This window comes from Elephantulus edwardii, unplaced genomic scaffold (assembly GCF_000299155.1).
Source record: "Elephantulus edwardii isolate Elephantulus edwardi_28Jun2011 unplaced genomic scaffold, EleEdw1.0 scaffold00001, whole genome shotgun sequence".
NCBI lineage: Eukaryota > Metazoa > Chordata > Mammalia > Macroscelidea > Macroscelididae > Elephantulus > Elephantulus edwardii.
This window is the reverse complement of record NW_006399751.1, coordinates 4545394-4572883: the sequence shown is the minus strand read 5'-3', so window position 1 is coordinate 4572883 and position 27490 is coordinate 4545394. Positions and strand designations below refer to the sequence as shown.

General features: G+C 36.7%; 1 protein-coding gene and 2 pseudogenes across 5 annotated transcripts in view; 2 read left to right on the top strand and 1 right to left on the bottom strand.

The window, feature by feature from the left end:
• NFAT5 (nuclear factor of activated T-cells 5, tonicity-responsive) overlaps positions 1-27490 on the top strand; it is a 125098-nt gene that overhangs the window by 15701 nt on the left and 81907 nt on the right. The gene's annotated exons all lie outside the window — the stretch shown is intronic.
• Positions 14641-15364, top strand: LOC102862044 (annotated as a pseudogene).
• LOC102861362 lies at positions 21912-23993 on the bottom strand (annotated as a pseudogene).

Sequence of the window (27490 nt, the reverse complement as noted above, 5' to 3'; positions counted from 1 at the left end):
AATAATGTGGTCTCATAAACATTCACTGACCCCTTCACATCCATGGAGCTCTGGTGGCCTTTTTTTGGCAAGAAGCTATGCTGCAATGTGTATTGAAGCCACTAGCTACTCCACAGAGAAGGTTGGAAAATCTCCAGTGTGGTTAACTGCCTCTGAAAACCCATTGCAGGGTCAGCTATGGATCAGTTCCAACTTAATGGTACACAGCAACAACAATTGCATCCATAGGGTTTTAATTGACTGGTTTTTGGAAATTGTCAGGCTTTTCTTTCTACTTTGAGTCTGAAAACTTCACTGAAATCTCATCATTGTACCTAGACATAGTCTTTATTTGGTTGGAGTCCATTTCTTTTTGCTCTTTCTTTTTTAATTTCTTCTTCCTTTTGCACATATTTCCATTTTATCCTGCTCCTCTACATTTTACTATTCTGTTTATTTGGTTCTGACATTGTTTTTTTGTATCCTTTACCTTTCCCCCTTGTATATTTCTCTTTTTAAAAAACAAACCATCTTTATAGAAAGATAGTGATGCACCTCTATTAAATGTTGGATAATTTTTATTTATTTTTTTAAGAAAATAAGAAAATTTTACTGAATTGATTTTTAACAGACATATGACAAAAATATTTAGATAGTCTATTGTTTTTAATCTATTTGGTAAATATTGGATAGTTTTTAAACGAGTGTATACATGTGTGTAATTGCCATAATCAAGATATGGAACCACATAAGTTATCCTGTAAAGCTCCTAGGAGTTTATGGAGGACTGCCTCATTTTCTTCCCTGAAATAACTCATTGGTGGGTTCAAGCAGCCATTATTTTGGTTAGCAGCAAATTCTTTAACCACAGTTGTATAACCAGGCCACCGTCAGTCAACAAGCACTTAAATGCTCCATTAAATTACTAACAAAAGTTTTAATGGGGAATATCCAGGCCATTGGTGTTGCTGTGGTTAAAGAATTCAGCTGCTATCCAAAAAGTTGGCAGTTTGTATCCACCAGTAACTCTGGGTTAGAATGATGAGGCAGTCTTGGAAGCTCTGTGTATTTCTACTATTTCTACAGCATTGCTAAAAATTGAAATAGACTTAATAGCAGTGGGTTTATAAAGCTTCCACATGCTTTTTTGCTGTTAATTCTGCTCAGTTCAGCCCTTAGGCAATTATAGTCAAGCTTTCTGTGCTGTCCTTCTGCATTCTCAGATTCAGCCAACCATATATGGAACAGAGAACTTTATGGAAGCAGAGGATCTAATTTTTCTTTTATAGAATGGATGGTGGATTGAGACCTTTTGATGAATTCTTTAATAGCTGCATCACTAGGTCTCATCTGGTTTGGACATTAGACATTGAAACACTTTCGTTAGCAATGCTTTGGAACACTTAAGTGTTTTTTGATGGTAACCTAGTTTAACACTCTATTTATTTGAATTAACGGTTTCATGCAATCATCTGTGTAAGTCAGTAAGTTACCTATGGTTAAAAGTGTGTTTTATGGCATTGAAACATCCAGACATATGTTAACAAATAGCTATCTTTCACAATGCAGTTGTAGTAAAAGCCTTAGAAACTTTGTTAATGCCACATTCTTTCCATCTAGTTTTTAAGTAGCAACTTATTCAGTATTTTTCTGAAACTAAGATTTTACTTGAAAAAATACAAGTACAAAATTAATGGTAATAAACTATTCCATGTAGAGTTAAATTTGTAAACAGTTATATAAGAATATCGTTATAAGGACTTTGGTGGTGTTGTGTACCATTGCATCAGACCCGGCCTATAACTGATTCTTCAGGGGTTTTCAGAGGAAGTTAATAGCATGAGAGGAGATTGAACCATGTGCCGTTGTGTGGGCAGCATAAATCCTCACCACTAAGCTGCTAGAGTTCCTTATATAAGAACTTTAGAATACTATAAATTAGGTTTACTTGTGTTGTTGTTACATGCCATTGAGGCTACTACAACTCAGAGTGACCCTATAAACCACAGATTTTTAACCTTGTCCTGTCCTACCATCCTCATAATTTCCCCATACTCAGCCCCATCATAAGAGTCTTCCTCTCTTTCTTTGACTGACTTTACTCTTCCAAACATATCTTTTTCCAAGGACTGGCCCCTCCTGACAGCATGCTCAGAGTTCCATCTTTGCCTCTAAGGAATCCCCTGCTTGCACTTCCTCCAGTACAGATTATTTGTTCTTTTATAGTCCTTGGAATATTCAACACTCCTCTTCAGCACCATGATTCAAAGACATTGATTCTTCTGTTGTCTTTATTCACTGTCCAACTTTTAGATGAATAAGTAGTCATTTAAAATTTATTTTTGCCTTTTGCGGGTCGTGGTGAGCGCAGAGAGGTCACTATGAAGGCTTCTGGAACACTTCATGAGTACAAAGTGGTGGGGCGCTGCCTGCCCACCCCCAAGTGTCGGACTCCACCACTTTACCGCATGCGCGTCTTTGTCCCCAACCATGTTGTTGCCAAGTCCCGCTTCTGGTACTTTGTGTCACAGCTGAAGAAGTTGAAGAAGTCTTCTGGGGAAATTGTATACTGTGGACAGGTTTTCGAGAAGACCCCCTTCCTTGCGTGTGAAGAACTTTGGCATCTGGCTGTGCCACGACTCCCGCAGTGGAACCCACAACATGTACCGGGAATACCGGGACCCGACCACCGCAGGAGCTGTCACCCAGTGCTACTGCGACATGGGCACTTGGCATCGTGCCAGGGCCCACTCTGTCCAGATCATGAAGGTGGAGTAGATCGCAGCCAACAAGTGCCGCCGACCTGCAGTCAAGCAGTTCCATGACTCCAAGATCAAGTTCCCACTGCCCCACCGGGACCTACGTCGCCAGCACAAGCCACGGTTCACCACCAAGTGGTCCAACACCTTCTTCTAGGCACAGCCCCTCTGCCTCATCCCAGTTTGCACAATAAAGCGCCTTGGGGATTGACGCTGGGCAAAAAAAAAAACAACAAAAACTTAGCTTTGTAGCACTATAATCTGAAGAAAAGCCCCCAAAAAACTACATTTTGACCTCAAGGACCTTTTTCTATAGTCTTTTTTACTTTTGTTGTTAAGTCATTTTCTCTTGAATGTTTGCTAATGTAACGTGAATGAATAGAAAATATACATAATTATAGCTAGAATTGTATACTTTTAAAGAAGTTTTGTGGTTTGTTGTTGTTGTTGTTTTTATTTTATTTTATTATTTTTGTGTGTCTGACTGGTACAGGAGGAGATTGCCCCTCCTTCCCCGGCAGAGCATCTGGTGGATTCGAACCGTGCACCTCTGGGATTGTTGTTGCAGCTTCTTGTCACTAGGCCACCAGAGCTCCCCTTGTTGTTGTTGTTTTTTTTAGTTTATTTTTGCTTGAAGATTAAAGTGTAGCATTTGAATAACATGCTTTGGATAAGATGACTAATTAATTCCTTAAAGTTTGTTATTGCATATTTTATAAAGTGGTCTAATGAAGTAGTTGACGTATAGAATGTCATTTGTTGTTATGTGCTATCAAGTTGCCTATGACTCATACCAACCCTGTGTACAACAGCTCTGAATCCTGCCCTATCTGAGCCAGCCACACTGACTCCCCTTTCCCCAGTTACTGTGTCAGTCCTTCTCATCCGGGATCTTCCTCTCCTGCACTGCCCTCCACCCTTCTGACCAAGATGTCTTTCTCCAAGATTGGTCCCTCCTGGCCATATGCCCAAAGTGTGTGAAATAGAACATTAGAATCCTAGCCTCCCATGAGAAACTTGGTTTCACCCTCCTCAAGACAAACCTGTTTGTTCTCTTGCCAGTCTATGGTATGTTCGTTCAATACTCTGTTCCAGTACCACATCGATCATTTCTTCTGTCATCCTCAGTCATTGTCCAGCTCTCTAATGCATACCAAATAATTGTGAGGACCTTGGCCTGAATCAGGTACTCCTTAAGCTCTAGAGTGACATCTTTGCTTCTCAGTATTTAGGCGAGTTTCCTGACCACAGACTTTCCCAGTGCAGTTCATCTTTTGATTTCCTGAATGCTGGTACCAAGAGTGTTGATTGTGGAGCTGAGCAAGCTAAAATTGTTAACAACCTCAATTTCTTCTCCATATATCGTGGTGTTGCCAGTTGGCCCAGTGGTGAGAATCTTTGTTTTCTTGATGCGCTTCAATCCATATTGAAGAGGACAGTCCTTGACTTTATGCAGCAAGCCATGATCTTCTTAATTGCTCACTATGCATCTGAGAGCAGGACAGTGACTAAAGGTGACAGAAGAATTGATGCCTTTGAATTGTGGTGCTCGAGAAGAGTATTGAATGTACCATGGACTGCTAAGATATAAATAGGTTTGTCCTGGAGAGGGTGAAACTGGGTTACTCCTTTGAGACAAGGGTTTTGACATGCCATCTCACATACTTTGGGCATGTTGTCAAGAAGAACCAATCCTTGGAAAACATGAGAGGAAGACCCTAGATTAGATGACAGTGTCTGGCAGTGGGATCAGGTGTGTCAAAGATAGTGAGGTTGGCTCAGGCTAGGGCACATTTCACAGTATGTTCATAGTGTTGTTATGATTCATAGCTGTGAGTCATAGTAGTTAACGAAACATAACAGTTTCTGCTTGAGAGCTCTGGTGACTTAGTGGTAGGGAGTTGTGCTCCCAGCCAAATAACAGCCAGTTTGAATCCACCAGCTGTTCTAAGGGAAAAAAATGGGCTGTCTCTTTTCATGTGGTTTACAGTTTCTGGGTTGCGGTGGGAAGAAAGTGGGGAATCAGCTATGAATTAGTTTTAACTTGATGGCACATAACAACAATAACCATAACTTCTACTTGGCCTTTGATGTGGGACTTCCGATCAGTTCTTTCATGGCCAATGAAACAAAATATAAATAGACTAGAATTTTTAGTTATTGAGTGATTTGTCATGGTAAGCCTGAACAGGAAATACTACATGTCAAAGTCCTGGAAAAGGAGACTTGGGAGAGGCATAGTGAACCCTTTTAAGAGCTTTTATTTTGGTTATTGGCAGGCAACTCAGTCATCCACCATGTTTCAGTGGGGTGCAGGCAATTGGAAGTCCTGCTTTGTTGTTGCTGTATATGTCAAGTCAGAGCCAACCCATAGCTGACCCTCTGGTGGGATTTCAGAGGCACAGGAGGAGATTGCCCATCCTTCTCCCGTGGAGCAACTGGTAGCAGCTGGTGGATCTGAACTGCGTGCCTTCGGGATTGCAGTGCAGCTTTTTGCCAGTAGGCCACCAGCACTCCCTGATTAATATATTATTGTTATGTTCCATCGAGTCGCCTGTGACTCCTAGCGACTCTATGTACAACATCCCTAAACCCTGCTGTACAACACAAACACCCCGATTACCCTAGTCACTGAATCAGTCCACTTCATAGAGGGTCGTCCTTTCCTCTGCTGCCCCTGCACCCTCCCAAGCATGACATCCTTCACCAAGGAATGGTCCCTCCCTGCAACATGTCCAAAGTATGTCAGATGAAGCTTCAGAATCCTTGTCGCCAAGAAGCAGCCTGGTTTAACCCTCTCTTTGATGAACCTGTTCATTTTCTTAACAGGTATACTCAATACTCTTCTTCAACACCACAGATCAAAGGCATCTATTCTCCTTCTGTCATCCCTAGTCATTGTCCAGTTCTCTCATGCAGAGCAAGTGATTGCAAAGACTGTAGCCTGTATCAGGCGCACCTTAGGCTCCAGAGAGACACCATTACTCCTCATTACTTTGGAGTTATCGCTAACAGCAGACTTTCCCATGGCAATGCGCCTTTTAATTTCCTGGCTGCTGGTGCCAAGAGTGTTGACTGTGCAGCCAAGCAAACTAAAGCTGTTTACAATCTCAGTCTCTTCACCATCCATCCTGATGCTACCGATTGGCCCATTGATGAGAATCTTTGTTTTCTTGATGTTGAGCCTCAAACCATATTGAAGGCTGCAGTCCTTGATCGTTTGCAGCAAGCGCTTCAGGTCCTCATCAGTTTCAGCAAGCAGGGTTGTGTCATCTGCATAATGCAGATTGTTGGTGAATCCTCCTCCAATCCTGATGCCACACTTCTCCTCATCAACCCCGGCCTCCAGATAATCTTTTCTGCATAGAGGTTGAAAAGGTATGGAGATAGCACACATCCCTGGCATACCTCTTCCCAATTTTATGTGTCTGTAACACATAATGTATAGGAAGAGTTTAAACAGGTAGTGAGAGTTATTAAAACAGAGTTTATGTACTTGATTTATTATTGCATGGGCTGCCTCTAATACAAGTAATTTAAAAGGACAATCTGAGATAGGTCCAGAAAACATTTTGATTATCTAGAGCCAACTACAGAGAACTATTGGGGAAAAAAATTATCATTTATATACATAGTAGATTTATTTTATTGCCTAGGAAATACATGGTAGACGCTATTTAATGGTAGATGCTTGCTGATAAATGTCACAAAATAATGGTATTGAGCAAGATAGAAGAAAAGCTGGATTACTGAAGTGAGAAACACTTTTGTAGCAATGGATACTGTAAACCTACTATGTATCAAAAAGGTATTTGTATTTGGATTGTTAATTAGACTTTGGTAGAGGTTAATAAGAACCCTGGATAACTGCTAGATAAAATCTTACCTAACAGTTTTATTGTATACAAAAGGTTTGATTAAGAAGTCATGTTTTAGATGGTTGAGTATGTGTTCTGTATAAATTGTAAAGTAATTTAGCTTTCTTTAATTTGACTTCTTGTGGTCTTCAACTACTAAGAAGCTTTACATTTGAAAGGGAAATGTCTTCTTCAGTTATTGCTACAGTTCCAAGTTTGAAAATGAGAGAATATGAACATAAGTCAGATTGTTGTTGTTGGTAGGTGCAGTTGAGTCAAGTACAACTCATAGTAGTAATTCTGTGAATAACAGATCTGTACCCTGTTCCATCCTGTGCCATTATCTCTGACACACTAGAACAGTCACTGTTGTGAGTCCACCTGGTTGAAGGTCTTTCTCTATTTTGCAAACCCTCTACCTTTTCATGCATGATGCCTTTCCAAGGAATAGCCTCTTATAGCAACATTTCCTAAGTATGTGAAACGAAGTTTTGTTATCTTTGCTTCCAAGGAGCTCTTTGTCTATACTTTATACGAGACATATTCGTTTGTTCTTTTGGCAGTCCGTGGGATACTCAGTACTTTACCCAGCAGACTAGTAAAAGTTGAATTTTTATTGATACTTGTTTAGTTACTGGTCAAGTATGTAATCTGCTGTGCACAACTGGTTTTATGGATATATAAACTCTAGATGTAAATTAGACAATTTAGTAATTTTAATAATTCTTGTAAAATGATTAGTGCTTTTAATACACCAGTGAGTAATTTCCTGACTTCTTTCCAGTCACTTGCTGTGCATCTGAGAGCTGGACAATGAATAAGGATGGCAGTAAAAGCTCTGATGTTTGAAAAGAGCACTGAACATCCCATGAACAGCCAAAGGAACACACATATGTCTTGGAGAGGGTGCAGCAAAAGTGCTCTTTGGAGGCAAGAATGATGAGACTTCGCCTCCCATACTTCGGGCATGTTGCTAGGAGATGCTTTTCCTTGGAGATGCCCACAGTACTGGGTAGAGGGTCGGTGAAGGAGAGGAATACCCTCACCCAGGAGGAATGAGATGGTGCCTACCACAATGGTCTCTTGGAACCTTCCTGTATCCTGCCCCATCCTCAGCATTCTCAACAAGTTTAAACCCATTGTTGCAGTCACTGTGATAGTCCATCTCATTAAGGTACTTCCTCTCGTTCAGTGACCCTCTACTTATCCAAACATGTCTTCAACCAAGGACTGGTTCCTCCTGCCAACATACCCAAAGTATGTGAGATAAAGTTTCACCATCCTTGCCTCTAAAGAACACCCTAGTTGCACTAACCCCAAGACAGATTTATTTGTTCATGTTGCTGTCCGTGGGATATTTAGTGTTCTTCTCTAAAACCACAGTTTAAAGAAATCAAGTCTTTAGTCTTTCTTATTAATTGGTGAAATTTAAAATGCATGCAAAATAAATGAAAATTCAATGGCTTGGGCCAGGCCCACTTTCACCTTTAAACTAACATTTGAAAATAACAATTTACAGTTCATATTAGAAACACCCAAGGAATACTCATTCTTTTAATCAGGGCAGCCTCTTCTCAGGCATGCTCACAGGCACAGCTCTCTCTTTGACTCTCCGTTCATGTTTTTGGCCTTTGTCCATCTTAGTCAAGTGTTGCAGCACTCCTTTAGATCTACCGATTATGTGCTACTCCTACTCTACCAGGGAGCCTCATCCTGAAATGGCTTCACTCTAGTTCTGTGGGTTGATACATATAGCACATTCTGTCTTGTCTTGGTCTCTGATTTTCTACCACCTTTGTTGCTTTTACTGCCACTGCCCGTACTCTCAGCTGCTTTTCTTGGCCTCACTCTTGTTCTGTGGTTTACATAGAGATTTAAGGTCCTGAGGTCTTGCTGCCTTCTCAGATTCTTATGGACAATAAACATAGGCGTACATACATCTGTTTAGGTGGCAGCTCAGGTTTCTTTAGGGTATATACCTAGAAGTGGAATTGCTGGGTCAAATGGTATTTTCAGCATTCTCAGAAAGCGCCAGGCTTCCATAGTGGTTGTACCATTTTACATTCCCATCAGCAGTGAATACTAGTTCAAATCTCTCCACAGCCCTACCAGCATTTGTTGTGTGCTGCCCTGTTGAACTTTGCTCTTGTTCCTGGGGTGAGATGGTATTAGTTGTTTTGATTTGCATCTCTCTATAGCTAGTGATTTTGAACATTTCTTCATGTGTCTGTCATCTGAATGTCATCTTGGGTGAAATGCCTATTCATATTTTGTGCCAGTTTTGTAATTGGATTGTTTACATTTTTCTTGTTGAGGTCTTGAGTATTCTATAAATTTTAGATATAAGTCCCTAACAGATATTTCATTGCCAAATATTTTTTCCCAGTCTGCGGGTTTCTTTCTTACCCTGTGGAGAAGTTTTTTGATGTACATAGGAATTTGATTATTAGAAGGTCCCATTTGTCTCTTTTGTTCTCTCCTGGTTGTAAGTTTTTCATTATACTTGGAAGATTGTTCATGATGTGGATTAGGGCTTCTAGAGTTCTGCCTAGCTTTTTTCATCTTTGATTTTATTTCTAGGGCACTGATCCAGCTGTAAGGTGTGACGGTTTCTGCACATGGTTTTCCCCAACACCATTTGTTAACGTTCCATCTCCTTGTCAAAGATCAATTGACCATAGGTGGATGAACTGATTTCAGGGTTTTCACTTCTACTGTTATGTTCTTTAAAAAGGATATTTGCAATGAATTAATCATCAAATGTAAAAAAGTCACTCATTCTATTTTTTGCTTTATTTTTGTCACCAAGTCTGTATACTTTCCAACTATCATTCTTTAGAATAATGCTTGGAAAGGTGGAGGGTCAGTGAAAGAGAGGAAGACTTGTAGTGAGATGAATTGATACAGTAACTGCATCAATGGGCTTAAGTTTGTCGGAGATGGTGAGGATGGAACAGGATCGGGCTGTTGTTCATAGGGTTGCTATGAGTCCTACTCAAGTCGGTGTCACCTAAGAACAGCAACATGATATTCTTCAATGATTTTCACATTCTATTGGATCACCCTTTTTTTGTGAATGGAGACATATATCAGTCTCTTCTAGCTAGTTGGCCAGGTTGCTGCCTTCCAAATATGTTATTATAGGCAGTAGTCCAAGGATACACCTGCTGTAACATTTCAACTGATACTCTATATTCTGTGAATTTTCCAATGCCTTCTTTACAGTTTTGACTTCTTCCCTAGGTACCATTGGTTCTTGATCACATGCTGCTTCCAGAAGTTCCTTTTGATTTCCTAACTCCATGTCTTTGCATATTCCATGATACTTTGCTTTGTCTTCTTGAGCTGCCCTTTGAATTTTTATTTTATTTTATTATTGTGTGTGTGTGTGTGTGTGTGTGTGTGTGTACTGTCAAATCAGATCTGACTGGTACAGGAGAAGATTGCCCCTCCCTCTCCAGCAGAGCATCTGGTGGATTTGAACCGCATATCTCTTGCAGTGCAGCTTCTTTCCACTAGGCCACCAGAGCTCCCCACTGAAATTTTTTTAATATTATCTGTTCAGCTGTTCTTCTTTTTGCTTTCTACATTATGGAATAAGTTCCAGAATCTAACATCCATTTTTGTTTTCTTTCTTTCCTGTATTTTTAATGACCTTTTGATTTCTTCATCTAAGATGTCATTAATATTTCACAGCTTGTCTAGTCATTAATGTTCAGTGTATAAATCTGTTCTTGAAAAGATTTTTTTAAAAATTCAGATGAGATAAACTCAAGGTCAGTTTTTGGCTCTTGTAGATTTGTTTTCATTTTCTTTAGCTTCATTTCTTTTCATTTTCTTTAGTTTAAACTTTCATATGCACAATTTATGATCTGTTCCATAATCAGATCCTAATCTTGTTCTGATTGCTAATATTAAACTTTTCTACCATCTCTTTCCACAGATGTAGTTATTTTGATTCCTGTGTATTTCATCAAGGTACATGTATGTGTATAAGTTCCATTTATGTTTTTAAAAACCATTTGCAATTAATAAATAATAAAACTAAATTTTACCGTGTTTCACGGTCTTCATTTCTGTTACCAAGGCCTTATTTTCCAACTACCAGTCCTTCTTCTTTGTTCCAAGTTTTTCATTCCAGTCATTAATTTTATTTATTTATTTTTAGATATAAACAAGGACAAATATATTTAAATTATTTGGGGGAAATATTTAACTTAGCAAATCAATTTTTTTTATCTAATACGTGAATAAGCTATTGAAATGTTATCATCATCCTAATGGAGAGAATAAATAATTATAGCATGGAAAATAAAGTTAACTTTTTAAAAAAAAATTAACTTTTAACAATGAATGGAAATACAAATTTTCTGTAAGTTTTCTTTAAATATCAGTTAATAATAAAAAATTTCAGTTTTAATAATTGAGAAGTACTGTTTTGCCCTTTTTACTTAACAGCCAATTACCTATTTTACCTATTTCTAATTAAATTCACCAATTATTTTTTTATCACTGATTATTTTTAATGCATATTCTGTGAATTTCAGGTTGTAGAAGTTGGTTGAAATTCTTGATTTCTTCATCTTTGGTTTTGATATTTGGTACATATATTTGAATAATAGTTATTTTAACAAGTGTTGTTTCTTTCTGTTGTTAGATGCCATTGAGTTGACCACAACTCATATCAACCCTGTGAACAACATATCTAAAACTTGTCCTATCCTACACCACCCGCACAGTTTCCTATGTGCTCAAAGCTATTTTGTAGTCTGGTGTCACTCAGTCTTGGTGAGGTTCTTCCTCTCTTTTTCTGACCCTCCACCTTTTCCAGCATGACAGCCTTTTTGTAAGAACTAGCTTCTCCTGACAGAATGGACATTTGAGACAGCATTTCGCCATCCTTGCTTCTAATGAGCACCCTGGTTGCACTTTCCAAGAAAGACTAGTTTGTTCTGTTGTCAGGCAATGGGATATTTAGTACTCTTCTCTAATACTTTGATTTAAAGGGATTGATTCTTCTGTCATCCTTGCTCATTGTCCAACTGTCCTATCACTGACAGCATTGCACTTCAGGACAGATCTTTAAATATTGTTTTTAAATAGACAAATAGTACAACATTGTACTTCTTTAATTTGTCATTTCTATCATAGTATACGATTTGATTGGTTTTAAAGATTTATTGGTTTAAAAGGGCCAATATTAGTCCATTGCAACCTGGGATGTTTTGTGGCCTAGTGGCAATAAGCTGTACCACTATCCCAAAGACACCTGGCTCTCTGTGGGAGAAAAATGAGCTCTCCTCCTATGTAATTTTACTGCCTCTGAAATACCACTGGAAGATCAGCTATGGTTCTGTTCCAACTCAGCAGTACTTACCACCATCACCAATGCCTAGGATATTGGTCTTTATTCATTCTGTTTGAATTTTAATAACTTCCATTTTCCCCAGGCCCATATTTTGTACATTCTGCATTCTAGTTGTTATTGGATGCTTGCAACTTATTTTCCTCATTTTGAGTCATGTCATAGCAGTCAGGAAATGAGTCCTTCATTGTGTGAAAGCTTTATTCCATCCACATTACTAAGATAAACTCTACATTGAAGAGGAAACTCTTTTCTGGTCCTAAGACCAGAGAGATTCATCTTTCAAAACTGAATAGTAAATAATGTTCTGATGCTCTTCAAGGCCACTTTATTTTAGAAGTAAACAACTACTTTTATTTTTCTGTCTTAGTTGATAGTTCCGCTAAAATCTGTCTGCTATGAATGACCCTGCTGGTTAGTTAAATACTAGTGGCACAGATTCCAGTATTACAGGAGCAAGCAAGCTTCTATAGTAGGACAAACTGACAGATGAGTGGTGGCATATGTCATTAGGAACCTGTAAGTTAAAACAGCAGTAAGATGCCGCTATGTACATAATAGAATGGCTGTGATTCAAAACACTGACAGCTGCTGGAAATAAAACAGAACCAAAAAAACCCACCCCAGAATGGCACAGGTGCTTTTGAAGACTGGCAGTTTCTCAAACATGAAAATACAGACTTACTATATGATCTGCATTTTGTATTGCATGATATTTATTCCCAAATAAGTTGAAAATTAAAATACATGTCTACATCAGTTGTTATTCTTGCTCTTAGACACCATTGAGTTGAGTATGATCCATAGTGGTCCTGTGAGCAATAGGTCTGAACCCTCTCTTGTCCTGTCCATCCTTACACTTCCTGACACATTAGAGCCCATTATCAGTCCACTTGGTTGAAAGTCTTCCTCTTCTTCACCAACCCTCTGCCTTCCCAAGCATCATGTTGCTCTCCAGGGTTTAGCCCCTCCTAGCTACATATCCAAAGTATGTGAGGCGAAGCCTCATCATCTTTGCCTCCAAAGAGCACTCTGACTGCATTTTCTCCAAGACATAGATGTTTGTTCTTTTGGCAGTCCATGTGTTCAGTGCTCTTCTCCAACACCGTAGCTCAAAGGCATCGATTCTTCTGTCATCGTTACTTATTGTCCAGCCTTTCAGATGCATAGCAGGTGATCAGAAAGACCCAGATTAAGACAGACTAGGAAGCAGGATTGGCCATCCGCTTCTTAAATAAAAACAAGCCTTTGAAAACTCAGTGAGCACTAGAAAATTGATAACCTGTACGTTAGTGCTTATAGCAGCTTTATTCATAATTACAAAAAATAGAAAAAAAAATTGAAATCAGCCTACTTCAGTAGGTGAATAGATAAACATCAACAATTTATTTGTCACTTAAAAAAAAGTGCCCAAAACAACTATGACATACCATCTCACCCCAGCAATAATAGCAAAGTTCAGCAGGGCAGTAAACAACAAATGCTGGCAAGGTTATGGAGAGAATGGAACTTTTATTCATTGCTGGTGGGAATGTAATGTACAACCACTATGGAAGACAGTCTGATGCTTTCTCCAAAAGTTAGAACTAGAAATACCATTTGATCTATCAGTTCCACAACTGGGAATATACCCTAAAGAAACCAGAGCTACAACTCAAACAGATGTATGCACACCCTTGTTTATTGCTGTTTATTATTATTGACAATAACAAAGAAATGGAAGCAACCCAAGTGCAACAAACAGATGTATGCACACCCTTGTTTATTGCTGTTTATTATTATTCACAATAACAAAGAGATGGAAGCAACCCAAGTGACCAGTCAATGAATGGATAGAAAAACTATGCTACGCCACACAAGGGAATACTGTGCAGCACTGAAAAACAGTGAAATAGTAAAATATTACACAACATGGGAAAGACTTGAGGACATTATGTTAAGTGAAATATCTCAGTCACAGAAGGACAAATATGGCATAGCACTGCTGTTATAAAATAGGACCAACATGGGGGCTTTGGGGAGAGAATGGGGAAAGTATATAGATAATGAACACTGTATTAGAGCAGATGAGGGGAAGAACTGTTTGAAAGGAATATATGATTATTCATTATATGTATGAGAACAGTCTGGAACAAGGGATGCATTGTGGGATGGTCTGTGGGAACAGGAGGGAAGGGAAGAAGTAAATGTGCAGCAATGAATAAATAAAAGAAAAAATAATTCTTTATGTAAAAGAAAAAAGTGTTAGCTAACCATGAAAGGCACAGAGAGACTTTAAAGTGCACTTACGCACAGAAGCATTGAAAGATATTAGTCTGAAAATGCTGCTGCCGCTACTTCTTTATGATGCCAACTCTATATGACATTAAAAAAGGTTCAACTATACTTACAAAAAAAAAAAAGGTTCAACTATAGAGATAGTAAAAAAGATTACTTTTAAAAAAAAATATCAAAATCCTTATATAGTCTTAACATTTAAACATTTGACTGCAAAATCAAAGATTGGTCACTAATCAGCACCTCAACAGTAAAGCCTGCTTGTGAAAAAGCCACTGAAAACTTTGTGGGGGGCAGTTTATTGCTTCACACACATGGAGTCCCTATGAGTCAGGATTAGCTTGTTAGCAGTTGGTTAAAAGTGGTTTCTATTTTTTTTTTTTTTTATTTTCTCACTGGGATCATGTAGGATGCTGTAGAGAAGAAAAAGAAGGTCCCTGCAGTGCCAGAAACCCTTAAGAAAAGGTGAAAGAATTTATAGAATTAAGGGTCAAGCACTTGAGAAAGAAGTTTGCCCAAAAGATGCTTCAAAAGGCAAGAAGGAAGCTTACTGATGAAAAGGCTAAGCCCAAATACAAAGAATATAGGCAGATATACAGAACTGAGATTTGAATGGCTCAGATGGCAAGAAACGCTGCCAGATTCCATGAACTTGCAAAACCCAAACTGTCATTTGTCATCAGGATCATAGGTATCAGTGATGTGAGCCTAAAGGTTAGTAAGGTGTTGTAGTAAGGTGAAGACCTTTGTTAAATTCAACAAAGCTTCAGTTAACATATTGAGGATTGTGGAACCATATATTCCATGAGGATACCCAAACCTGAAGTCTGTCAGTGAACTGTGTTTGTGTGGAAGTGTGGTTGTGGCAAAATTGATAAGAAGTGAATTGCTCTGACAGACAACACTTTGATTTCATGATCTCTTGGTAAATATGGTATCATCTGCATGGAGGATCTAATTGATGAGATCTGTACTGTTGTCAAAAGATTCAAGGAAGCAACTTCTTGTGATCCTTCAAATTATCTGCATGAGGAGGAATGAAGAAAAAGACCACTCATTTTGTAGAAGGTGGAGATGCTGGCAACTGGGAAGACCAGATCAACAGACTTATTAGAAGAATGAACTAAGGTGTCAACCATTATTTTTTTTTGTAATCTGGTCAGTTACTAAAACAGTAATTGTTTTCAGATTGGGCGGGGGGAGGAGGCAGTGGTAACTAGTGGCTTAGGAGGAGGAAAAGAATGAATAGGTAAAACATAATAGTGAATCTACTGTGTATGATATGGCGCCATAAGGTTGGTCACATGATACTTGTCAAAATTATACTACATAAAATTTGAGGTATACAGCATAAAAAGTGAACTCTAAACCCTGAGACTATTGCACTGAGAAAGCCTTCTAACTTGAAACTGAAGAGACTCCAGAGGCCTCTACCTTGTAGCTAACTAGTAATAGTTGTTAGTTGTGAATCAACCACGACTCATAGCGACCCTGTGAGCAGTAGATGAAAACTTTACCTTAAGCTATGCTATTCTTACAACCTCTGCCAAGTTCAAGATGAAACGTTAAGTAAACAATACCTTGGAAGAACATGTTCCTTAGAACAGAGTTAGCTATGTGAGACCTTAACAGCAAAATTCGGCAGAGCCTGTAGCAAGTTGCACTGCTAAACCAAAGGCTGAGTATCTCTCATGGTTCAGATTCATTACTGGTTTCAAGAAGAAAAGATGGATAGTCTCCTCTCGTTATGATTTACAGCTCACTGGAAACCCAGTGGCAATTGGATTGCCAGTTACACAACATTGAGTTTGAGTTTGAAAGATGAGAAGACAGTGAGGGACAGGGTAATGGAAAGAATGGAAGTAGACAACACAGGGAGGAAATGGGAAGCGTGGCTGACATTGTGGTTATTTTAACCAGTGTTAAAGGAACAATTTGTATATGAACTCTTGATTGAAAAATTAACTTGCTTTGTAAACATTTGCCTAAAACACAATAAAATATTTTTTATTTTTTTAAGAGTATGAACTTTTAGCTAATAACATATCAGTGTTAGTTTATCAGATGTAACACATATACACCATAAATGCAGATTAATGAGAGAAGCTCTGTGCTAGTGGAAGAAGGCATATATGGGAAAGCTCTGTACTTTTGAACAGTTTTCTGTAAATTAGAATTGCTCTGAAAAAGACCTCATAAGTATGTCTCAAGCACAGCCACAAGCAAAATAGAAATAACTGAATTCTCTTCTCTTCTTAAGCATTTTGATATTATCCCACTGAAGTTCCCTAACTTTCTGTCCTTTTCATCTAAACTATGTGAGTGTCTTCATATACTGGCCTTTTATTTTAGGAGAAAAAAGCCCAGTTTCTCTTCCAAGACATCTCAACCTTGTGGACCTGATTGTGTGATGAAATCACCTTCTTTCTTGATATCTTCCATCTTTCCTTTTCCTTTATTCTCTTCCATATTTTATTTTTTTTAATAGCAGTAATTGTCTAACTGTGTCTAACTATTATCTCTGTGGTTATATCTCTTCATAGAATTAAATTTCAAAAGAAGACCCTGTTACTTAAAAGAAAGCTAGAGAACGAATTTCTTAGGATAGTATAATTCTAAATACCCAAAAAAACATTTCTTGTGTTAATTGTTAATCAGAATTTTATCATCCATTTGTTCCTTCACCTTTATAAAGCATACAGTCAATATTAAATTCATTTATGATGTAATAATTATCAAATCTTTTGGTGATTTCTCAATCACATCCCTTCTTTTTTTTTTTTTTAGATTCTTATTAGTTTAATCTACTTTATAAAGTGTTTTGCACATCCCCCAGGAAGAACACAATGTCTTCTCTCCCTGTTTTCTTTTTACAGATAGTATTTCACATCCAGTTTGACATTTCATTTTTTTAAAATAAAATTTTTATTTTATATTGGTTTACTTACATAGTACATGTACATTGTTTTTCTCACACTGGGGCTTTCCCATTTCCTTTACCAACCCTCTCCTTCCACCCATCAAATTGTGTGACCCAACCCCCTCCATCCTAACCCCTCTGCTCTCACCCTAGATCCTCCTTTGATCCTCATATACGTTTTACTAGTTATATATTTCTACAGTAATGGTCTTATATAATATTTGCCCTTATGGGACTGAGTTAGTTCACTTAGAATAATACTTTCCAGTCCCTCCCTAATTAGGTGGTAATAATTTTCAAAATAGTTGCTCCTACATGCTGCATAGTATTCCATCATGTGAATGTACCAAAGTTTCTCAATCCATTAAGTTTTGGATGGACATTTGGGCTGTGTCCATGTTCTTGCAATGGTGAATCAGATCCCTTATTTGAGTTCACTTAGAGTTTATCAAGCTTTTCTTCATTGCTGGTTCTTTCTTTTATACTATCAAACATAGTTTTCCCTTGCTTACAGACGAATAATAAATAAAAGCCCCTTTTATATGATTCTTTGTCTTTTGCCTTCCCTTTAGAAAGTTTTCAAAATAGTAGTCTTTATTATTTCTGATTTTACTGCTTTTACTTTCTCAGTTTCATTTGGTTTACAGCTTTGTCTGCTTGTCTTTATTTGCCTCATTCCCGTGATACTTCTTTTTTCACACCAGGTCCTTCCAGTTTTCCTCAACCTCCCACCTATCAAATTGTCCAACCCCATGATTAATTCCCCCCACCTCCCACACATCCTCATCCCTCTGTTTTCATCTTCCCTACCTTGGATCCTCATATTCTACAATAATGGATTGAAACAATATTTGTCCAAATAAAATAATAATTGCATTTTCAAAAAAAAAAAAAAAAAGAAACAATATTTGTCCTTGTGCAACTGAGTCATTTCATTCAGCATAATGCTCTCCAGGCCCTGCCAAGTAAGGTAATAATTTACAGAATCATTGCTCCTGTGAGTGACAGTATTCCATTGTATGAATGTACTGTAATTTCTCAATCCGTTCAATTGTGGTTGGACATCTGGACTGTTTCCATGATCTTGTGATGGTGCTATGAACATTGGTGTTCAAGTCTCCGTTTGAGCCTCAGTTCTCATTTTCTTTGGGTATATTCCAAGCAGTGTAATAGCTGGGTCATATGGAATTTCGATTTTCAGCTTTTTGAAGAAGCACCAAACTGCTTTCCAGAGAGATTGTGCCATTTTACATTCCCACCAACAATGTATGAGAGTTCCTTTTTCGCCACATCCTCTCCAGCATTTATTACTTGCTGTCTTGTTAAACTTTTCCACTGTTACTGGAGCGAGGTGGTATCTCATTGTGGTTTTGATTTGCATCTCTCTTATTGTCAGTGATTTGGAGCATTTCTTCACGAGTATGCTGGCCATTCAAATATCTTCCTCTGTGAAAATTCTTTGCATGTCTTCTGCCCATTTTGTAATTGGGTTATCACTCTTTTTCTTGTGAAGGTGTAGGAATATTCTGTAAAGTTTTTTGTTATGATACTTTTGTCTGAGGTGGTATTACCACATATTTGTTCCCAGTCAGTAGGTGGTATAGTGGTTCTGTGTATTCCTTCCATCCTCTTTTTTTTTTTATTTCCCTCTTCCACCCTCTTTTGATGCTTCCTATATCTTCTAGGTTTTTTGTCCATACTGTTGCATCTCAAGACTTTGTCTTTAACTTAAAAAATGAAAATATGGCTGTTGCATACTTTTTAGTTGCTACATATGCCTGTGAAAGTTGGATAATGAAAAGGAAGAGAGAATTGATGTGTTTGAACTGAGATACTGGCGAGGAATATTGAATATACTTTTGTACTGCCAGAAGAATGAACAAATTAGTGTCCAGAAATATTTGAGCCTTAGACTCAGAAGACCTGGGAGTTGGTTTTATATGAGAGCAGGGGAAGATGTAGGAATGGTGTTAGTTTTGGTTGTAGATTATAGAGACCCAATTCCAACTAGTTTGTGAAAAAGATCCATAGACTGTACTAAGCTATGGAAAAGGGCAAAACTGGAATAACAGGAACCAAGAATTTCTATTGCCTGGACATTTTCCTACTTCTTAGCTTTGCTTATCTTTGATTCAGTCTTAACTATACCTATCAGTTATTTCTATAAGGGGAAAGACAGCTTCTGTTCTTGCCCAGGTTTTACCTCTTAACTTTAAACTTTTAAGATGGACTGCTCTGATAGTCTCAGTTCAAAAGCATCAATTTTTAGTCTTTCTACCTTTTCACTGTTCAGCTTTCACATGCATTTAAATGATGTTATGAATGGATCTGATTAGTGTACATTAAGTGCTTGTTATGGAATGAATCTGCTACTTGAAGTTAGAAGATGAGGGAAAATTATATCAGAACCGAATAGTTCCTGCAATAAAATAGTAATGGGAAGGAGAAAAGGTGGTTATGCTTGGTCTGTATAGAATTCATTTATGGCACTCGGATATATCTGACTTGATTGAGTGAGTGGAAAGTTTAAGAATCCATTTAGCAGTTAACAAATTATTGAAAATCATGGCAAGAAAAATTTCAGTTTTGCAGTATTGCGAACTGACTGCATTAGGTTAAAGGGCAATTCAGAGTAAAGATGGGAGACATTGGAAGGGGTTTCTGTTATGAAAAGGAGAAAATTTAGTGTTTAGAGGAGATCTAGATGAATGGCTTAAAAGAAAATTAAAAGAAAATTTGACAGATCCTATAGTTAATACCAAAGTTTGTCCTTACAGAACAGATTACTTTCAGTTTTGTACTCAAAGCTTTACACAAGAGTCAATCTTGGAGGGTAAAGAGAGATGAGGAGAAAGTAAGAGGGAAGCGAAAATTAATAAATGGAAAAATTGGGTGAAGGGAAAGGCATTATACAATAAGGATTTGATGAGGCATTAATTATAATTAATATTATTTAAATATTCTAAACACTATGAATTACATTAAATCTAATATGATTTGTAAACTTTCATTTATATTTTTAAAAAAGGAAAGACAATGTAAAAGCCATGAGAGTAGGGACTTTGACTACCTCCCTTAAAGTAGTTGCTCATGTAAATACTCCGTCAGCAAAAATTAAATATTTGTTACTTAATATGTGCTGTTTTGTTTTATAGCTATATTTCCACATAATTATAAATGTTACTGGCTTTTTTTTCCTGTCATAGATCATCCTGTTATGAACAATCAATAGGTTTTAGAAAGTGTCTGAGTCTGTTACTTAATGTTACTGATTAAGATTATGATAGCTTTGTACTATCATAATCTCAGGTCATGTATTTATTACCTTATTATGCTGAATAGATTTTTGGTACTTTCAAGACTAAACTTTCACATTTTTAATTTTCTTCCTTGTGTCTGGTGAGCTCTGGTGAACTTGTAGTAAGAAGCTGGGCTGCAATCCCAAAGGAACGTGTTTCAAAGCCACCAGCTACTCCAAAAGGGAAGGATAAGCACTTTCCTCTCGTGTGATTTACTGGCTCTGAAAACCTGCTGGAAGGTCAGCTATGAGTCAGTTCAGACTTAATGACCATCTTTGTGTCTGGAGTACAAAGGCTGCACACACATGTGTTTGTGTATACACACAAAGTGTAGTTTCTTACAAGGCTAAAACTCAAAAGATTTCCCTCTATACTGCTGTTATACTGATTCCCACTCATAATGAACCTCCCTCCATCAAGTGTTCGAGGCTGCAGATTGAATGAGCTCTACAGTTACTCTGGCTTACTACCAGACACTGGTGAAGGAAGGTGAGAGCTAAGAAGACTCCATTCATCTCTTGAGTTGAGAAAATGGAGCAAGGAATTTGGGGAAGCCAAGGTGGCTAATGTTCTTAGAAAACCAGACTGGAGAGGAAAGCAGTGTATACAGAAAGAACTCTGAAGATCTACAGACTGTCTTCTTTGAATATTAAGTTGAATGGTGATCATTGCATGCATATGAGAAAGCTATTCAAAGCAGGGCAAAGAATATCTAAAAGGACTAGAAAGAAGAGGTATCAAGAACTTACTTTAGACTGGAAACAGTGCCTATTTGCATCATCAAAAATAGTAAACCTTTGAACTCAGGGACTTTAGACAGAATCTTAAGAGGAGTTTTGCTTCTGTAGTAGCGAAAAGTTAATTCTACACTAAACATGCTGGTTGCTTCTAACAAAACTTAAGAACAATAACCAGAAGAATAAAAATGGTGTTCCCAAGTTACTTAGTTGTACACAAAACATAGCACAAGAATGATTTATAGGAATATAAAAATAGCCATCATCGCACAAGGTAAAATTCATACTGCCTACTATCCAGTTGAATATCACCAATCGAGGAAAGAAACAAATTACTTTCATAATGAGAAAAATCAGTAAATAAGTATTTACCTAGAAATAATTTGAGACGCCCCCTTCCTTGTTATTTCCAGATTGCTAGCTTCTCTAGAACCTAGTCTTTATGAGAAACACACACACACACACACACACACACACACACAACCACACACAAAACACAGCTAACCCCTTAGAGAGCTTACTGTTACGTTATTCCTGGATTATGTTCCCTAGCTAGTCTACTTTCTTTTCTATTGTTAGCAGTTTGTTGGTTTTTTTTTCCCCCACGTAAACGGCTGTTTATTAGCACTTTCACTGGGTTACAAGTAGTTTCCAGTAAATTTATAGAGCTGTGCGCAGGTGACAGACAAGCCAAGAGTCGAGCAGGATGCACGTGGCCTTATTTTTTCCATTCATTCTTCTCGTAGTCCCACTTGGCGGCGAAGCCCTGGATTGGGTTGGCCTTCATGTCCAGCATCCGTTTGGTCTGCATGGCCACCCAGTCCTCATCTAAGGTGTGCGACGGACGGGGCCGTACACATAGCGCTTCATCCAAATGACGACGAAGGCTGCGAGGCCGATGAAGAAGAGCGCGCTGCCCACCACCGTCTTCCACTCATTCGTGGTCCTGTTCATCTCAGCAAAGGTCTCATTGAACTTCATGTGGTACAGCTCCACTTTCTCCTCCATGGAGAGTGCGCTCCAGGCAGCCTTCTCCTTCTCCTTCAGGGCTTTCTGCTGGGCTGAGAGGTTCCTGACATAGGCCATATCGGGCAGCAGGTAGTCATGACGGTCGACGTATGCTGGCAGGGTATAGTCTTCAGACTTCACAACGCTTCCTGCCGCAAGCTTCCATCCACTTGTTGTTGTTTTTTTAAAATAAAATAATTTCAGGGTTTTTCACTGTCCTTAGTGGGAGACAAGGAAAACAATAGTTGAGAAGAGTTTGTGTACACTATCTTTCCACAGCAGCTGTACTATTTTGCATTCTTTAAGTGTTGCTAGTTTAAAAAAAAATTTCCTTAGAAAAGTATATAATAGCCATAAGAGCAGAATCATCATCGGTGGTTAAATAAATTTTTTAAAACCTCAAAGGCAAAGTTTTCTTTTATGTAAAAAATAATACCCAGTAGAAATACAAACAATGTGCTGTATTAAAATGGCCCTATATCTTGTTAATACTCTTGTTTTTTTAATATTTTTAAAATATATTTTTATTAGTATACTGGTTTATCTTGATGTAATCTGTTTTGAAGTACAAGTCTCTGACACACATATAAACTCACTGGGAGTTGTAGTCATCTTAACAGCAACTGGTATTTTTTTAAAAAATCTTTGATGTGATATTCTTTTTTTCCTTTTATAATTTTATACTGCTCTGAATACAAAGTTCGTCTACATTGTTTTTCACACCAGATATTTTCCCTTTCCTTTACCCACTCTTCCCTCCACTCATCAAAATTGTGTGACCCTATAACTAAGCACCCCCCACCTTGGATCCTCATATTCTTTTCTTCAATAATGGTCTTATACGGTATTTGTCTTTATGAGACTGAAGTTAGTTCGCTTGGCATAATACTCTCCAGACTCTCCCATGTTAGGTAGTAATTTACACAAACATTGCTTCTGAGTGCTGCATAGTATGGTGAAGTATTATTTCAAGTATTTAGAACACCAGATTGTTTTAGGAAAACAGTAATAAAATGTGAAATGAGAGACAAGAATAAGTAAATGTATGATAGGAGACTAGTAAATCAGATGCAAAAAATTTGTTAAAACCATGTATCACTTCCTAGTTATTCTTGGATTTGACAGTCTTTCAGAAACCAAATATGCCATATTCCTGCAGCCAGTACATTTTTCCAGTGGAGATGCCAAGTATGATCACTGTCAAACATAGAGTGTTTTTAACAGAATGAATGCTGTCTCTCTTCAATTCTGTACTATGTTAGCACAGTAGAGGGGCCAGGCAATGTTTTAGAATATCTAATGTGAGACATCTCTATAAACTTGGGATTCATAAGCTTGTTGAGGTAAAGAGGTGGACGAGTGTCTTTTAACTCTTTCAGATTGTATGGTAACTTTGTATTTAGAGTTACAAAAGTAAAATCCCATATATACAGTATTTTTATCATGAAAAATATGTAATGTAAATTTTACATTTTAACACTTTGAAATGTGTAGTTCAGTGACAGTAGTTATCCCAGTCCCATTTTTTTTACATAAAATACAAATATTTTTAAAAAGGATTTTTCAGTAGTAGTGTATTTATTTGTTTTATAAAATGAAAAGTTTTAGCAATCAATTTCAGTAATTGATATCAGTGATGATCATTAGTTTACTTTTTATTTCTTAAGCATTCCTATCTCAAAGTACTTTTGAGTTTTTGCCACATGTATTTCCATTTAGCTCAGTTGCTTTCTTTGACATTTGAGCAGAAATACCTTACCAATAGTCCTGAATCTGTTTGATTGTACTTCATATGCACATAATTTCACTACTCATAATATGTTACTTATACACACTATAGTTTCATAGCACTAATTTTATTTATTTTATTATATAATTAGAGTAAAAAGAAAGCAAGTGCATGAACTCACTATTCAACCCAAGATAACACAAGTGAGGAGTGCACAAGAGCTAGCATCTCTCAGTGTTCTTGATAAATTTCATGTACAAAAATACCTCTTCAAATAGCCTGATGAAAAGTCAGACTGTAGACAAACTAATATGCACATAAAACTCTGTTACAGAAGGATCTAAAAAATGCTTCAAGCATTGTTTGTTGTTATTACACACTGTGGGATTGGAATGAACTCATAGCTGACTTAAAATTATGGTTTTTCATTTTTTTTACTATTACACAAACATCATTCTTAGAATTGTTTGGTGATTACATGAGAAAGTATTTATAAAGCACTTTTACGACAGTTCTTGTCCCAGGACTCTGCCTTCAAATTCTCGTTAAATGATAATCGTTCTTTTGTACAAGAAAACCATGTTTTCTTAGCAGTTTCTTTTAGTATATCTTTCTGGAGGAAAATGAGAAGACAGGAGGAATTTGAGATTCTTTTGTCTTTTCCTGGAGTTGAATAATAGAGACTAGGATTGAGGCAATCAGTAGTTAAAAGACCAACTGAGAAGAAAAAAATACAAATATATGTTATAAAGTTACCAGTTTGCCCCTTCTCTGTCTTATGCCTTCAGGGTAGAATTTTGTCTGTTTTGATTTTAGTGAAATTCTTTGACTATAGTCAAATTCTTCTAGCACTCATAGCCAGTGTTAAAGAATAAAGGATTAAATTGGCCCAGAAATAACCTGGAATATAGATGGATCACTCAGAATTTACAGAATAATCAAGCAAAGAAGTCTGCCTAAAGTTAGCCTATTTCTGCATTATTCAGCTTCCTGCACAACAATGAAAAGCATTCATTAACTTCCAGTATCTAAAAATGGTGATTTCATTCCTTTATTTTCTTCTTTCCTTCTAATTGCCTAAGGCTTCTTTCACATTATGAGCCTGCTTGCCTTTCTGCTTAACTTTTTAATATATTTATACTAACAATTTACATTAATAAAATTATGTCATTTTTTCTAATTCTACTCTGAATACTTAAACACTATATTAATGTTGAGATTTTGGTCCTCTAAAATTCATAATGAATCATTAAATAAGTTGATGACATATTACTGCACACTAAAGTTACTAACAACCATTAATAACTTGTGAGCTTGAGTATGTCAGAGATTGTGAGGATGGCACAGGATAGGACAAGGTTCAGATCTGTTGTTCATAGGATCACTCTGAGTTGTACTCAGTTCAGCGGCATCTAACAACAATAACAATTCAAAGGCATTACTTCTTCTGTCATCCTTACTTACTGTCTGGCTGTGACTGTCTTATGTATATGAAGTAATGGAAAGTACCATAGCTTGACTTAGGTGCACTTCAGTTTTTAAGTTGAAATCCTTCTTCTTCAGCACTTCAATTTTTTTTATTGTGATTTTACTTAAAGTTTACAAAGAAATTGATTTTTTCATTTACTCATATACATTTTCCTTCCTACTCTTCATCTCCTAACCCTCCCAACCCCCATTCTTCATAGCAGCTTGGCTCATGTAACACATCTTTTGGTTTCTTGACTACTGATACCAGCAGTGTTGACTGTGGATTCAAGTAAAATAAAAACCTTCATAACGTCAGTCTTTTCTCCATCTATTATGTTGCCTGTTGTTCCAGTTATGAGTATACTTAGGACTATCTGTAGCTTTCTTGAATTTAAAATAGCAATACTCTTGTCTTGCACTGGAATTCTATTGACTAGTGAGAATTTAAAAAGTGATTCATTTATATTGAATTTAGGACTAAATGATAATAGAATTATATTAGTTTATAATTTATATTCCTTTTAATCTTTTTTTGTGAGCAGAGAGGGGCTTAAAACTATAGAAATATACTGTTTCACAGTAGTTTTATTGACAAAAATCTGAAATTGCATTATGTTAGTTCCTCCTAGAGTGTCTGACAGAATCTGTTTCATGCCTCTCTGCCTAACCCTCTGTACAATTTGGTAGCATTGATTGCATTCTTCAAATTATGCAGCCATTCCCACCCACCTTTTCTGAGTTGTTAATTTCTCATTAATCTTGATTAACTACCCCCTAAGGTTTCCTTGTAACAGTAACACTGCTTTTATAATACTAGTATACACCCTGATTTATACTATTGAGTGGGAAAGCTAGAATGTTTCAATGTATTTACTTGAGTTTTTGAAATTTGGTTAGATTGCTTGCTTCTTTTAATTGAAGAAACAGCCCTGATTAGTAAAGTGTTGTTAATGATTGAATTGTTAATAGGATACATTTTTTTTAACTGACATAATTTATTTTAATAGATTTTTTTTCTTCTTTTCATCCAGGTTATTTTCAGATTTCTTATTTGGACCAAGAAATGCTTATTTTTTATGTTTTAGAAAACTCCAGCATGGATTGAGAAAAAGAATTCTATTAAAATTAATATTTGATGAGAGGACATTATTTCAGTTAAATTTCCTTTACTGTTACTAATAACCTCCCACCCTCACTTACACGTCCCTACATCTTGTTTGAAATATGGAAGCAATTTCCTTAAAACAAACATTTTAGCAAATTTTTAAAACAACTAAAAATTTTAATGGGGGCATATTATATTCAAGCAGATGCTGTTATTTCTCAAATACTTTGAAGGTAAAAATGTCAAGTGTTAGTAGAATTTTTCAAAAGAAGTTGATTTTTTACTGATTGAAGATCATTTAAGAGGACAGCTTCTACTTTTAGTTTTTATTCATAACTTTTTTCTCTATCCACATCAAAGTTAAAATACATACTTAAGTGGTTAACTAAGAGTATTGAAGTATTTATAAGTTTAATAATCTGAAAGAATTGTGTATTGTCAAAGACAAAATGTTTTACAGTTCTACCTTATGTTGCTAATTGCTTATGCGTATTATTAATAATCTTTAATTGTTGGATTATTAAAGTTTCATGGATTACTAGGCAAATCTCTTAGATTCTGTACCTTAATTCTTTTAAAAAATGGGCATATACTTCTAATTGGTCTTTTATTATTTCTTCCATCTATAATTTTACCATGTGTAGAGGATACCTTCAGAATTATTTCTATTAGGAAACAATAAGTATAATAGAATTTTAGCTAATATTTTATGTAAATTAAAAGTATTAGGAAACATTTTATGGGAAACTAAAGAATTGTTTAAAAAGTTTTTTAAAGGTATGGCATTCTTTAATCTGGATAGTACTTGTAATCCAATATAGATATTTGTGCTTCATGATTTGAGTATCCTACACTTGCGGTTTAAAATTCCTGAGAGAGTAAGAAGTCTTTTTTTTTTAAAAAAATTAAATTTTATTAGTTTTAATGAACATTTACAGGGATTTTGGGTTTTCATTCCTTCATTGCTGCACCATTCTCTCTACCC